Source organism: Fringilla coelebs (genome assembly GCF_963513975.1).
Source record: "Fringilla coelebs genome assembly, chromosome: 4".
Classification (NCBI taxonomy): domain Eukaryota; kingdom Metazoa; phylum Chordata; class Aves; order Passeriformes; family Fringillidae; genus Fringilla; species Fringilla coelebs.
Genome location: NC_140032.1, coordinates 55922187 through 55937234, shown reverse-complemented (window position 1 = coordinate 55937234; position 15048 = coordinate 55922187).

Below are 15048 nucleotides of genomic sequence, written 5' to 3'. Positions count from 1 at the left end.
GCCTTACAACATATGTGATGGCTCTGGGATCTCTCTTAGGTCCCTTTAATAATTTCATTTACATTTTGGATCTGAGTGGTCATGCTGTTCCTTCCTCAGGTGGTTCTGCTCATCCTAGGACTTGAGATGTTCAGCAGACATCTTGTTAGCCCTAAGTCCATAAATACTGATTGGTCTGTCCACTAAGAGACAAAGCCTTGAGTGTAGTAGGAAGAACAAATAAATGATTACATGTTTTCTCTTCCCTCCTGACTTCTTCTGGCTTTGTAACTCTGCTGAGCTTGACACTGAGCTCACCTTGGTGAGCAAAAAACTAATTTAGGGTGATTCACTTAAATGAAGGCACGTATTGTCTTTTGCTGTGAAAATCCCTTAAAACTCAGCTACAAAAGCATTCTGCATTGAAATACTCCTGTGAAGGGAACCCAAAGCAGAAGAGCCTGCATATTCACACACCTCTGGGGACCTGTGAGCCATGGAAGGGTCTGTGGTGGATCACTTTGGCCACAAGGAGCGGGCACACAACCCTGGGTCCTAAGGATGCCCAGGAGAGCGGAGTCTAAGAGCTGCTCAGAGGATCAAAAATAAGATGCTAGGCATTGCAGGTAACGCAAGGTCTGTTCTCAGGAGAGGGTAGTTAGCTGCCCAGGGGGACAATTTGAGGAAAATCAGTGAGGAAGCAAATCTGTGGAACAAACTTTGGGAGTAAACTACATAAAGTGGTTTTTAAAGCAATTGTTGTGCTGATAAATGAGTGATGCAATTGTCAGATACTTGATTTCCAGGGAAAGTTAACTAAATTTCCAAAGAAGGAGCCTTCTGTGAAATACCCAGTGTTATGCTGTAGCAGGGAATACCTACGGTCTCATGAAGAAAATGCATAACAAACTAAAAGATAGGTGAGGAATGAAGACCCATAGAACTAAATTGAATAATCCTTTCCTCAGAATGCATGTTCCAGAGAATTCAAGTCATATATTATGGCCCTGAATCACCATGGTGCCCAGCTCTGTGCACAAACATAAGAGCAGATCCATTGTCATCACTCCTGTGTCTGCTGGTTGTGCTGGTTTTGGCTGTTGGTTTTCTTCACAGAAGCTACTCTGGGGCTGTTTTGGATTTGTGCTGTAAACAGTGTTGATAGCACAGTGATGTTTTCATTATTTCTGAGTGCTGTTTACACAGCATCTGCCTCTCACCCCATCCCACCAGTGAATAGGCTGAGATGGATGAGAATTTGCGAGGGGACACAGCCAGGACCTCACTTCAGTTGACCACAGGGATATTCTGTTTAAAGCTGGGGGAAGAAGAAGTAACTCCATAATTTTTGTGCTGAAATTCTACAAGTTCTGCATCTCAGGGCACATATTGAGGACATTAAATATAGTTACTAACTCAAGTGTAGGCTCCCCTTTTGACAGTTTGAGACAAAGTCTACTGAATTTAGAATTCCCTTATATTAAAGGTCATATTCAAGTCTTCTTTGGGTTTTTAATGAGTCAGAATGTAGAAGATTAATTCATTTTCCATTATAAGGAGCAACACAGAAACATGAAGGTCTGATAACTGATAAATTACTTGATTTTAACAGCCTTAAAGGTTTCTTTCCCAGCAAAGTTCTAACTCCACAAATAAACAAAGAAATGCCTCTCACATGCACATTTTCCTCTCACCCAAAATAAATAAGAATGCTTACATTTTTATTGCAATGTCTCCATTCATATGACTTTCTTAATGAATGGCAATTGAGCGCCTGCTTGTGGCTCGAAACATTGCTGAGATCCTTCAGTGAAATTATTGAGATGAATCACCATTGTCGATGCTTTCTGAATGAGACAAATTTCCAACTAATCTGCTAGCTGCAATCCAGATGTAATGGGCTCGTGGATCATAAATCTTCTGCAGGGAAATATGCCTCCATTCTGTATCAGCCAATAAACAAAGGTGTTATTCATATTTTCCAGCGCTGCGCCTACGATGGAGGATAAAGGGGAGAGAGAAATTGGACAGAATAGGAAAGGCACTGTGCATGTTTGGATTCAAATTGGTTTCAGGAATGTGACTCTTATTTACATGTGACATTAAAAATGAGGCACAGCGCATGCATTATGCAAACTCTTCAAGTCAATGTTGTAACGTGCTTAGACCACATTCTGGAAATTATCTCAGTTATGAATATCAGTCCCAGAAAACCATAATACAATGGTCATAAATGCATCTTAACTGGAAATATGGAGCAAGCAGTAAATATCTTCTTGGGCCATAATAAGCTAATGGTGTCAGTGTGAGTGAAGAATTGTAGCCAGAGACCAGACAAATTGAGCCTCATCATGCTCTGAATGTCCTTGGAGCAACAAATAAATTGTGTTTAACTGCTCTTTAGTCCAAAGTCATAAACATTAGTTGGACACATTAAATGGATGAGGAACACCAGAGGCAAAGAGCTGTGGCTGTTTTCTCTGAATATTGGTTTTGTTCCATGTTTTTTTTAAACCAATGTGCCTTTTTTCCCTAACACAATTCCAGGAAACTGTTTGGTCCATGATATATTTTGTGATGTGGTCCCAAATTCTTTTTCTGAATACTGGCTAATTTCAAATTCTCCAGAAGGCTTTATATTTAGCTTTCTTTCCCAAATTATGCCTGTAGGGAGTCAGTTGAGGAAATCAAATATCTGTGCAAGGGCTAAAGCAGTGGGTAGTGTCTGTGGTGAAAGCAAAACCCAAGAATTTAGAAAGGGTTCACAGTTTGTGTATAGGGACCAGGAAGAGCTGGAGCTGTAAGAGCTTCTAGACAGAAGCTTATAGTCCAAATCCTGACTAAATACCTGCAAGGAACAATGTGTAACTTCCTCTAAAGCTCATGTCTAATTAGATTTAAAGTTGAAAATGGATGTTTTGCTAGGGTTGTAAAATAACTTATAATATCTGGAAGATATTTTAAGAGATAATCATGTGGTAAAGAACCTGAGAGTTTGGGTATGCAAGAATGACAAAATAAAATACCTCCTTTAATTCTGCACTGCTTTTGAGAGTGGATACAAGTCTTTCAAATGTTATATATATATATATATATATATATATATATATATATATATATGCATAATCTTCAAGGTTAATTGTTGTTTTCTCTCTAGTTATTGATCAACAAAGCTGCAAAATGAAAAACATGGACCAGGAATTAAAGTAGAAACAAATATTCTTGCTTGTTTTCTATTAATTTGGAAACTACCACAAAGCAATGCTAATGTTATTATTTTCAGTGAAAATTACATGCTATTGGAGACCAAGCCATTTAGATTGCTGCATACTTTTAAATCATGTGAATGCTTTCCAAACATTTTCATTACATCCTGAAAACAACGAAGCAAATAATAGATGCTTCCCCTTTTAATTGTGTATTATCATTGAACTCCCAGAAACATAATAATATTTCCAGAATTTCCAAATACTTTCAGACCCAAGGTGTGATTTTTGGGGTTGTCATGTGCAGAGTCAGGAGATGGCCTTGATGATCCTTGCAGGTTCATTCTGACTCAGGATATCCTATGATTCTATGAAAATTCGTGCTGCCACTAGCTGCAGACAGCTGCCACTTGTGTGATTTTCCAGATCCCCTCTTGTTTGCTTTCCATTTAACAGAGAACTGGAGTGTTCTTTGATACTGCCTTAAAGGATGACATTGAAGAGAATTAATCAAAGTGAGATGGGAGTGAATAATACAAAATCCCTCCATCTATAAATAAAAAGGAAAAAGAAAATGAGGAAAGGTCAAAATCCTTTTAACTGCTTTTTGCATTATGGATCTTTTCACCTTTTTATGTTTTTCTTTTCCATCTTCTTTTCTGCTACTGTAATTAAGAGCTAAAAATATTTCTTGAGATGCTGTTTCCATGGAAGTTGTAGTACCTTGAAATGCCTCTTGGTCATAGTGCACTATCTAATGACAAAAGAGGGATCAAAACTTTGGTTTATGTCTTACCTGGAATCTTTTCACTTGCACAGAGGCAGAGAACGTGCAAGGGACCAGGGAAGAGGGAAGAGGTGAAAGCTTTGGGTTCTTATATTTCATCCCCCTGTGTCATTTTGATGGAAGGGGCTGGCCATGCAGTGTCCAGGGTGATGCTGGGTTGGTTGTTTTTGTTAAATCTCTTCCCAGATTAGTGGAGACGTGCACAGAAAAAAACATGTCCTGTTTCTTTCCCTTGAACAGTGCATCACCCAGTGAACCCTACTCAGACCCAAGCACAAGATATGAATTTAGAGAAGAAAATCCTCCTTTTAGTCCTCACAGCAGGTATCCCTAATAAAATTTTACTCAGAGGAGACAACCCAGCACCAAAGTTCTGATAATTAAAACCCAAAAAGACAGCCAGTGACTGGGGGCAGAGTGGGAGAGAAGGTGCAGGAATTTAGTAAGGCTTAACAGAGAATTGAGAATGGCCAGTAAATATCATTTATCATCATTACAGGATATGTTAGACCACAATTTGCTCAGCCTGACACTTTCAAGAGCTGGGTTTCAAAAGAGCTAAAGTCACATATATCAAGTGAACCTCATTAATGCACATAACAGGTACAGAGAAAGAATATCTCTTGACAAAGCAGCAAAAGGCACATGGTCACATGCAAGAACGTGAAAGGTCTGAAGATTATGAAGAATGCATAACAATATTCCTTCTGCATTACCTGCCTGTACCTTCTGTCTAACTGAACCAATGTTCTCTTGTATGCAGGGGGATAAATTCCAAGTGCAAGCTTGCTCAAATGGAGTTGCATTCTGAGCTGTGGGATTAATTTAATCTGTCTTTATGGAGTATATCAGCGCTCTTAAAGTGATATTAAATGGTAGGGACCCTACCAACAGATCTGTCTATAGTGATCACTGCAAGGTATTTAAGGAAGAAAACATGAAATGGGAATCTTTATCTGCCATTATTACAATTGCCTTAGTCATTGTGTAGGGAGAGTGGAATTAGATGCATTGAATTATGCATGTAATGATTTTAAGGATTAAACCAAGCTGGAGGGCCCTATTCTGACACACAGCTGAGCACCCACATTCACCAGTTGCAGATAAAGGCTGAACCAGCCCAGAATCCAGCAGAGACCGCTGAGGATTAGGTCCCAGAGGGAGATCCTCTCACAGAGAACAGTCAGACTCTTGTGAGCTTCCCACTCACAGTGCATCCTCACTGGCAAATCCTGTGTGGGAACAGTGCTTTTGGCTCTGTTCTTCCCACAGCAGGCTTCTCTGTCATTGCAGAGAGTAGAAACAATTAGCCTGAGACAAATGGCCCAGCAGACATCACATGCTGACAGTGGTTTTCATTGTGGTGTGCTGAACAACAAACCAACTTTATTAACAGGGTTTACTTTTTAAAGCTACTTAACAGGGCTGCTTTCTCCTGTTATTATATGCATTGTGTTTGTCAAAAGAACAATGAAGAAATGTTGGAGATAGATTTCTGATTCTGGTCTCTTGATGTTGTTTGAAATGTTTGAGCTTTGCTGTCTTTAATCTGACAGACATTTATAGGTGTTCTAAAAACCAGAAGATGGGTACATCATATTACAGTCTGTTTACTAAAGGGAAACTTCCCAAAAGTGACAATTTAGATATAATTTACCTTAAAAATACACATTTTTACATTTTTTTAAATATATAGGGGAATATATGAGTATATATGGGAATATACACATTTTTATTATACTCTGTAAATAAATAAAAGAAATAAAAATACACATTTTATTTTACACTGTAAAAATACATAAGGGAATATATGAGTTGTAGGTGTTTGTCTGAATTTTGCATAGCAACTTTTAATCACGATGTTAAAGACCTAAGACTGGTCTGTTTTTTCCTAAAGGTTTTGTTTGTTTGTTTGTTTTTTGGTGGAGGGGTTCTTTTTTTTTAAGCCTATGGAAAGGAAACAGAATCCAAACTATGAAATAAATTTGTGGTGATGGGGAAGGTCCAGCATGAAGCCAGTGTGTCCACACAGAATTCATGGTGCAGATGAACAGGTGAGGTTGCCCATGAACTTTAAGGACTGTCAGTGCACACCCTGCTGACTGCTCCCTCCAAAGAGCACTCCAAAGAAGAATCATCTCACAATCAAGGGCAAGAATATATTTAAGTGAAACTCAGACCCGTAAACAAAATCCATCAAACAGCACCTAGCACCTGATCTTCTAAATAGGTGTATCAGGATGTAATTGTTGCTATATATTAGTTCCATTCTCAATAAGTACTTCTATCAAATCTGTATTTACAAAGAGGGAAGGGAAATTCTCAAATGCCATACATGACAATCCTTTCTTCTCTTTGTCTCCATCAGTCCTGTTAGTGATCCTTGCTGAAAGAAATGTGGCATTATATTTTTTCCCTGTGGGTGAAACAAACAGTAGCAATTAATGTTTAATTTGTAGTGGATTTTCAGTTCTCATTATGCTTTCTTTGGGCTTACTTGTGTTTCAGGGAAAGCTGTATTTGGAGTTTATTTTGTTGATACAGAGCAGTGAATAAAAGACAACTTCTGCAACAGTATTTCATGGAAGACTTCAGCATTGCCTGGTGGGACAGTGGTTTGAAGGGTTTGAAGGATGTTTCCACGCTCTCAGAATATTATGATTCTTTATGTTCTGGGTAATTTTGTCTCACAGAGGATGAAATTATACCAATATTGTTTTCTCTTTAGATAACCAAAATGACTCAAACCATTGATTAACATCTCAAGCTAGCTGCTCAAGTAAGTTAGCAATAGAATGTAGATAATAGCCAGGGATTAACAGTGCTCCTAGAAAACCGTAGGGATTGCAAACAGAGCCCAAAATAATTGCTCTTTGTTCAGATCCTGACATGTTTTGTGAGATGCAGAAAGCTGTACCCAATCTTGCTTCTCAGGGAGGGCCATCTGTGTCCCTTTCCAGGCAGGGATGTTGCAGGAATGAACAGATTTGTAGTGTGCCATTACAAAGTGCTCAGCATGAACAATATCTGACTGCTCCTGCTTGCAGTTATTTTTAAAAATTGACCTGGAAGATGACATTGTTGATGGCGTAATCTGAATTTGCTCCAAGCTTTGGTCATATGAGAGTCAATGAAATAATCCTGCTCCAGGCAGTGTTAAATTTATCCTGATTGTGAGTGGGGCCATGCCATCACATGCCTGCTCAGCACCATGGGCACACTGGTGACCATGCTGTCACATGGAAGAACCTGGCCACCCACTGTCCCACAGGGTGGGAGCTTGATGGGGGACATGGAGAGGGAAAGAAGAGCTGGGTGTGAGTTGTGATATGTGAGATGAGGTGTGAGATGTGTCGGGTAAGTTTGGTGTGAGAGGTGAGGAATCAGCTGGAGAACATGGAGTTCTGCCTGGGCATGGATGAGGAGCCAACAGAGAACTTATGGGATAGGATTAAAGAGAAGATGTGTAAATGTGACTTTGTGTGAGTGTTGCCTGTAGGCCACCTGACAGGAAGAGCAAGTGGATGAGGTTTTCTAAAGGTAGGCAAAACAATTCAGTGAAGGCAGGAAGTGGGAAGTTTGAATAAGGAAAAAATAAGGAAGATGGTATGGCACTTCCATCAGAAGTAAAACAGCAGCTACCATGTGCTCATACATCTTGGAAATAAGATAACTGGTTATGAATTCTGGGCTCCAAGATGAAAAAAGATTTTGTTAACAAAGACATGTGTCTGCAGGACACAGGCACATTGGAGCACAACAGGCTGTATGACACAGCAGGTTTGTCACCCAGTCAGCTTCTATGGAATGGAAGAACGTTCTCATTTCTAAATGAGGAAATGGATAATCCAGGTAGATTTCCAGTCTGGTGGGGAAAGGTGTGCTTTATCCCCCACAGCCTTCTCCTCTGCCCCTGCCTAATTACAGGCACCTAATTGAATGCACACAGATGCTACAGCTCCTCCAAGAAGAGGTGCAAACACAAGTTGAATTCCATCCCTCTATGACTGGCCTAGCCTCAGAGGCTGCGGTTTAAAGAAGAAACTCATTGTGGTGTACATAAAGTCATGAAAAATTCAACATCATCGAGAACAGGATTTTCTTAATGTGTATGGTCTGGAGCAAATTCAGATTACGCCATCAAGAATGTCATCTTCACATGACATTCTTGATGGCGTAACTCATCACAACTCACACCCAGCTCTTCTTTCCCTCTCCATGTCCCCCATCAAGCTCCCACCCTGTGGGACAGTGGGTGGCCAGGTTCTTCCACGTGACAGCATGGTCACCAGTGTGCCCATGGTGCTGAGCAGGCATGTGATGGCATGGCCCCACTCACAATCAGGATAAATTTAACACTGCCTGGAGCAGGATTATTTCATTGACTCTCATATGACCAAAGCTTGGAGCAAATTCAGATTACGCCATCGAGAATGTCATCTTCCAGGTCAATTTTTAAAAATAACTGCAAGCAGGAGCAGTCAGATATTGTTCAAACTATATTGTTCAAAGTATATTGTTCAAACTATATTCTTAAGGGTGTGCTGAGGACCAGATGCTCCCTATAATCTGTGTTTATAATTACAGAAAAATAACAAGCAGGATGCAGCAGGGAGGGGGTTTAAGAGGGCCCCTAAATCAAAAATTTAATAATTTCTAAATCATTTCTATCCACTACCAAATGCAGTGACACTAAAGCCCCTCTGCTGATGTACAAAGGTAGCATGGAAATTGTACACGAATTCTGCCTGCAGACAACTGACATATTTTATGGATTACAGTACAAGACTTTGCATGAAGGACTTTTTTTTCCTGAGGGAAAAAAGGGGACAAAGTGCATACAACTTTAACTGTGTATTGTCTGTATCATAGTGAAGACATATCTCTGTAGAAAAATATGCAGAAGGTTCAAACTATATCAGATTTTTCTGCAAACTTGTTGCTATTTTTTATAGCATCCATTCATTTATAGAACTACCTGTCTTGTGATAAGCTGCACAATGCTATATGAGATGAAATGATTGCTGGGCTCACCATACAATGGAAGAAGTTTTCTAGTAACCAGAGAGTTCTGGTAAAGACTGAAATAAAGAGGAAAAAGTTGAAAAAGTGTTAGGATGCCTGTATTAAGATGTCTTTGATTATTCCTCAAAGAGCAGAAGTACACATTGTATTTTCCATGGAAATTGAGCACAGGATCACTCTGTCCCTCCAAAACCTCATCTGAAGATCTTTCACAAACTCAGAAGATTTGCAAGCACAGTAAATTCAATGTCCTTTTGTTTTTTTTTTTAAATTTTGTTCCAAGCCTTATCTTGGTATAAGCACCACTGACACTTGGAATCATTCTGCATTATTAATAATGTAGTCTAGAAATCTAAATAGATCACACAAAGCTCCTATTCAGGTCTATAAGTGCCTCAACAGCCTTGTTAGTTAAAAATGAATCTATTTTTAATTTTATCAGGAATATGGCCATATTTTCATAATTAATTATTCTTGCCATGAAAAAGCCATTAATGTAAAACAGGATGCAAACTCCCTAAGTAAATACTCAAGTACGTACATACACAAAAAGGTGTTTGATGACACAGGGCTAGACAATGTTCCTTGGTACTTAGTAAGCAAATTATTGTCAAAGCAACTTTGTTTTTTCATTCTCACTTTCCCACCTTGGTATGTGGCTCAAGGTTTGAGAATGTATTGATCTTTGCTGAGAGAACATTCAAATTGTTTAAATCAAATAATGTGTGTTGCGTGATCTGAAGCATGCCCTCAGCCTTCATGGCATCTCTTGTAAACTTGACATCTTGATTTTTGGGACTCTTTCAGAGACACTTCAGCTTCCCTGGGGAAAGATGCAGAATCAAAGTTTGGTTCCAGCTGTCATATAGCTTATTGAAAACCAGGAATTTATTTCAGTGTAAAAATAAAGTAAACTAAACCAGAGTCAGGCCTCAAGTGTTTCCCTTGGCTCATGGTGGTTAGGAGGCACCAGGAGACAAGGCAACTTGAACTTTCTTCAGGAAAGAATCTGTAAGGCTCTGAAGTTTTGGCTGGGATAGCATTAATGCTCTTTACAGCAGCTAGTGTGGGTCTATGTGTTGATTTGTGCTGGAAACATGTGGCTTCCCTGTCCATGAAAGCAGTAAATGGATTCCTTGTCTTTCTTTGCTCGTGTGCATGGCTTTTGCTGTACCCATTAAACTGTCTTATCTCAATACAAAAGTTTTCTCACTTTTCTAATTTTCTCCCCTATCCCAGTGCAGGGTGAGGAGGAAAGAGCAGACAGCTGTGTGGTCCTCAGTTGGAGGCTGGGCTTAAACCATGACACAGAGCAAAGCAAACTTTCAGCTTGTGCTAGCTGAGTTAAGGATCAGATCCATTCATTAAATAACAATCTGGTCACAGGACAGCAATTAAATACTCTGTGGCTTTAGGCTGGAGCTATATGAAAATTTTCACATGGAAAAGGCCTCTTCAGAAATTTGGTCCTTGCCAAAAAATGGATGGAAAATTCAGCTTCTGCAGTTGCACAAGAGATTTTTGGCCTCCATTTCTCTTTGAATAAATGCAAAGAAGAATTTACTGACCAGTTTAGATCTTGATCTTTCATTCTTCAAGCTTGTTCAAAAAAATGTCCTGGTTTGAAAGTGGAAACTTTGTCTGGCAATGGAAATTCAGAACATGAAAAGGTAACATCCCTGTTTTTCAAACACTTGTTTTGAATGTTGATTTCATGCTATTTGAATTATATATTTCAAACTTTTCCATCCCTGATTTCTATAACTGTGTGAAAACTGTCACAAATTTATTTCAATGCTCAGACAGATTTAGTAAAATAAACTATCCATCTTTGAGCACTGCCTTGCAGAACTAAAGGTGACATCAATAGGGAATTAAGGCTCTCAAGCAGTGTGAGGAAATTTAGGAATTCTCCTCAGTTGAAGATATTATACATTTCACCTTGGGGAGCTTGTTAGCATTAATTTTTCTGTATTAAAAGCTTGTTAGCATTAAGAATTTTTGATAGTGTTAAATGTATTTAAGGTACTAAAAGTTTCCTCACATGGAACATAGCAGAAACCTTATTTTGCACTGTAACCTGCAGCTCTTATTCCAGTAACACATGACACAAAGTGATATACACAGTATAAGATGACCATATTTTAACCATTAAATACATGGGATTTCTCACACATGCTCAGAACAAGGTGGGGCTATTGCAGGGCTATATCTAGAGGTACTGCTGTGGATGTGAAGAATGTCATTTCAAGAGGTACAAAGGACCAACTATGATGGCATAGCCAGCAGGAAAAATATACCAGAATACCCACCTGAATGGTTGCAGGGAACTCCTCTGTCATTGTGTGTTCAGCCCCAGTCTCCTCCTGTTCAGCACTTCTGTCTTTCACTTGCTTACCCCTGGCAAACCATAAATAATTGCTTAGACCTGGGGACCCATTTTATAATGCAATACAAGTATATTTTCTGTCATCTATGTGGGTGCCCTATGGCACTTAGTTAAACTCTGCTTTTCAGTGGGTCTGAGAAGGGCTTAGGAAGGTCTCATGTTCTGGCTGGGCATTTCAGTATTCACTTTTGTATTTCAGAAATGTTTTTCTCCACTGTGTCTGTGCCAAATGCCACTCAAAATTTCACTGCTTAGTCCGGAAGGATTGATTTCACCCTACAATCACTGTCTGCTGATTAAATCCATCCATCTTCAGGGAGAACAGAAAAGCTCAGATGAGTTCAGGCCCTAGACAGAAAGAAGCCATGGCCTGCCTCAAGATTGTAAATTCAAAACTCCTTCATTTCTTTTGAGGGATACTGTGACAGGTTAACTCTGCCAGATGCTTGCACTTGGGAGGCAAGAGCTGAAGTCACACTCAGCAGTGAGAAGCAAATCACTTTCACATCTTTGCCCATATTAGGCCACTAAAACAAGGTGCTTTTTCCTTGGTTTGAAGTTATTACTGCATGCAGATGGGTCTGTAGGAAGGAATGGCCAAACAGCTGGTAGGAGACTCCTGATCAATGGAGCAAAGAGGACCCCAGCAAAAGCTCTACGGGGTTTTATCAGTGAGGATGGTGTGCCACAGCTCCTATTTTTAGGGAGACCTGATTACATTTTGTCTAATTTTGTTAATAGCCTAAACTAATGCACATAGACAAAAGTTTTTTTCTGCAAGAATCTACCTCAGACAAAGAAAACAAGGTGTTTTCTACTCCAAATGCAGACAGATAAAATCTTTTGTGTTCCTTCTCAGGCACCTGATAGCACAACAGAAAACCCAGAATTCCCCAGCACATGGGAGCAAGGTGTACACACATAATAGGTCCCACCAGCTCACCCTATGACACATCTGAAGCAAGAAATACAAATAAAAATCAAACAGCTGTAAGGGCCTGTGGGTTGACACTTTTGTTGCTATTTCTTGAATGGAAGCATTAATTTAACAAGAGCCCCAAGCAGAAAATCAGCAATTTACCAATAGTGTATATCCTCTTGCATGGAAAAGAAAGACTCTTGAGGACAGCAGAAAGCCTATAGCTCCAGGTAGAGACAATTAAAAATCTGAAAACTAGAATTGTCTTTAATGTCTTTTTCTACAAATAAGGCAAATAACACAGGCATCTATTTCCTAAATTCCAGGGCTAAAGATTAGGGAATTTTTCTTACGTCTTCCTTTCCAGATGAGAAGAATAATCTGTTAAACCTATAACCTTTGGGAATGAGTTATTGTTGCTGTCCACTTGATAGATCTATGCAGAAATGTTCTTTCAGAATATAACACAACTGGATCCAACTGTCCAAGGCATTAATACACAAACATGAGAAAGCCAAGGACTCTGGAGGAGAAAACAGTTAATTTTCCATGCATCAGCTTTTGCTCAGTAAAAAATGTAATAGACATTGTTTAAAATCTGGCAGTTTTAAAGATCTTACAATATCTGATCTTATAGGAGAAATCAATTATAAAAACTCAATTTAAGGAAGTAATTATTAAAACTCTACTTACCACAAGGTAATTCATTACAAGTGTATCTCCCTCCTTTGCCTGTAATTATAGCTAATGATCAGGGACAGAATGGCTCATAATGTACTTTCTGTCCTTTTTCTTTTTGGACTATTTCCACCTGGAAAGAAATTTTATTTTACTTTAAAAGCTGATTTGGTGCAATGGATTAAACATCAGTTACCATTTCCAGATATGTTTTGTCTCTTTTCTATTTAATTTTTAGGAAGTTTTGTTATGGGATGTGTGAGAAAGCTGAAAGACCCCATTTTAACTCCTTCATATCCCTCTGTTTAATGAGCTAACTATTAATAATTTCCTCTCTCTTTTAGTCTGACAGCAGTTCCCCAAAGTTACTTTTGCGATTTCTCCCTGAATTTGGTGACAACTTCAAAAAAATCTGGAGAGCTCCAGGTTTGTGCTTGATGAGGCTTGTGATGAAACTGTGAGGGCAAGATGGTTTTCTTAGTGACATGAGAGCATCTGTGTCCCCTCTTCATGGCATGGCAAGAGAGAACCTTTTCTTGTATAGGAGAGGGCTAGTTGAAGATCCACTTATCTCTCCTGGGAGGCTTTTGTGTTTCTTGGCTAAAAAGTTAATTTAAAAAAATTTATTTCTGCTGTTATTTCTTACAGTTAGGTAGCCTGTCTTGTCCTACACTGAGTGGTTCTGTAGGACAAGCTTTTCGTACAAATGTTAGCATGACAAGACAGGCTGGAGAGACACTGATACGCAATGCTTACCTTTGTTTTCCCAAAAATAACAGCCTGCAAATGCAAGACTTGTGGCATATTTCAAAACAAGCAAGTTGAAAAAACACACACAAGTAAATATGAGCTCTTTTGATAGGCTTCTCTTTGTTAAGACACAATTTCAGCATTTTTATACATCTGCAAAGTGACACAACGTACATTTTTCCCTTTTTTTTTAACCAGACCTGAGACTCTCATGTAAACATCTGATCTCAGTACAAACAAACAAACAATCTGCTGAAAAATACAGAGCTGACAATACCAGCTACCATAAAACTTGAGAAAAAGGAAAATTCAACTCCTTTGATCTTAATATACTCTCTCCTTGTGAACACTGTATGTGTGAATGTGTGTGTGCACAGATGCACACCAATTTGCTCGAGGAAATGTGTTCAGGTGCTTGAACACCTGCAGTATTTGTCCTACAAGTATGCAGGCTGCAGTCTGAAAGCTGGGGAATGCCATCATGTCGGTCAAGCTGAAGTTTAACTGCTCTTGCATATTTGGTGCGTGAGGATGATGAAGACAGAGGTTAGTTACCTCCAGAGGAGCTCTGAAAAGACACCTCTGGATTGCAAATGCTAAAGACTTAGGGAAAGGGAGATGTCAGCCCAAAACTTCAGCAGAGAAAAGGGGAAGATGACAGGAAATATGTCCCTGCAATGGTCTTTTTGAACTCACAGCAGTTTTGCATATGCACAATTTCTTTTTCTCCTCTCTCTCTCTCCTGCCTCCACTGTGGTATTTTCAGGGTCCCCCAGATGAAGAGAGGAAATGATTGAATCTGACTCCATGTTCTTAGAAGGCTAATTTAATATTGTATAAATATCATATCATATTATGCTATACTAAAACTATACTTAAGAATAGAGAACGGTTAAGACAGAAGGCTTAAAGAGAATAATGAAAAACTTGTGACTCCTTCCAGAGTCCCAACACAGCGGGACTGCGGTTGGTCATTAAGTTAAAACAATTCACATGAAACCAATCAAACAACCACCTGTTGGGTAAACAATCTCCAAACCACATTCCAAAGCAGCAAAACACAGGAGAAGCAAATGAGATAAGAATTGCTTTCCTTTTCTCTGAGGCTTCTCACCTTCCCAGGAGAAAATCCTGGGCAAAGAGGATTTTTCAGAAAATATGATGGTGGCACTCCAACTTGAAGCAAAGAGCAATTCAACATGTATTTGTAGCTTCCTTCAAGTACAAAACCCAGTTCAAATTTTGGCTTCTTCTATGACCTTCTATTTTCTAAGTAAAGAACAGAGAACGCAGGGAGATTCTTCTTTCCACCAAA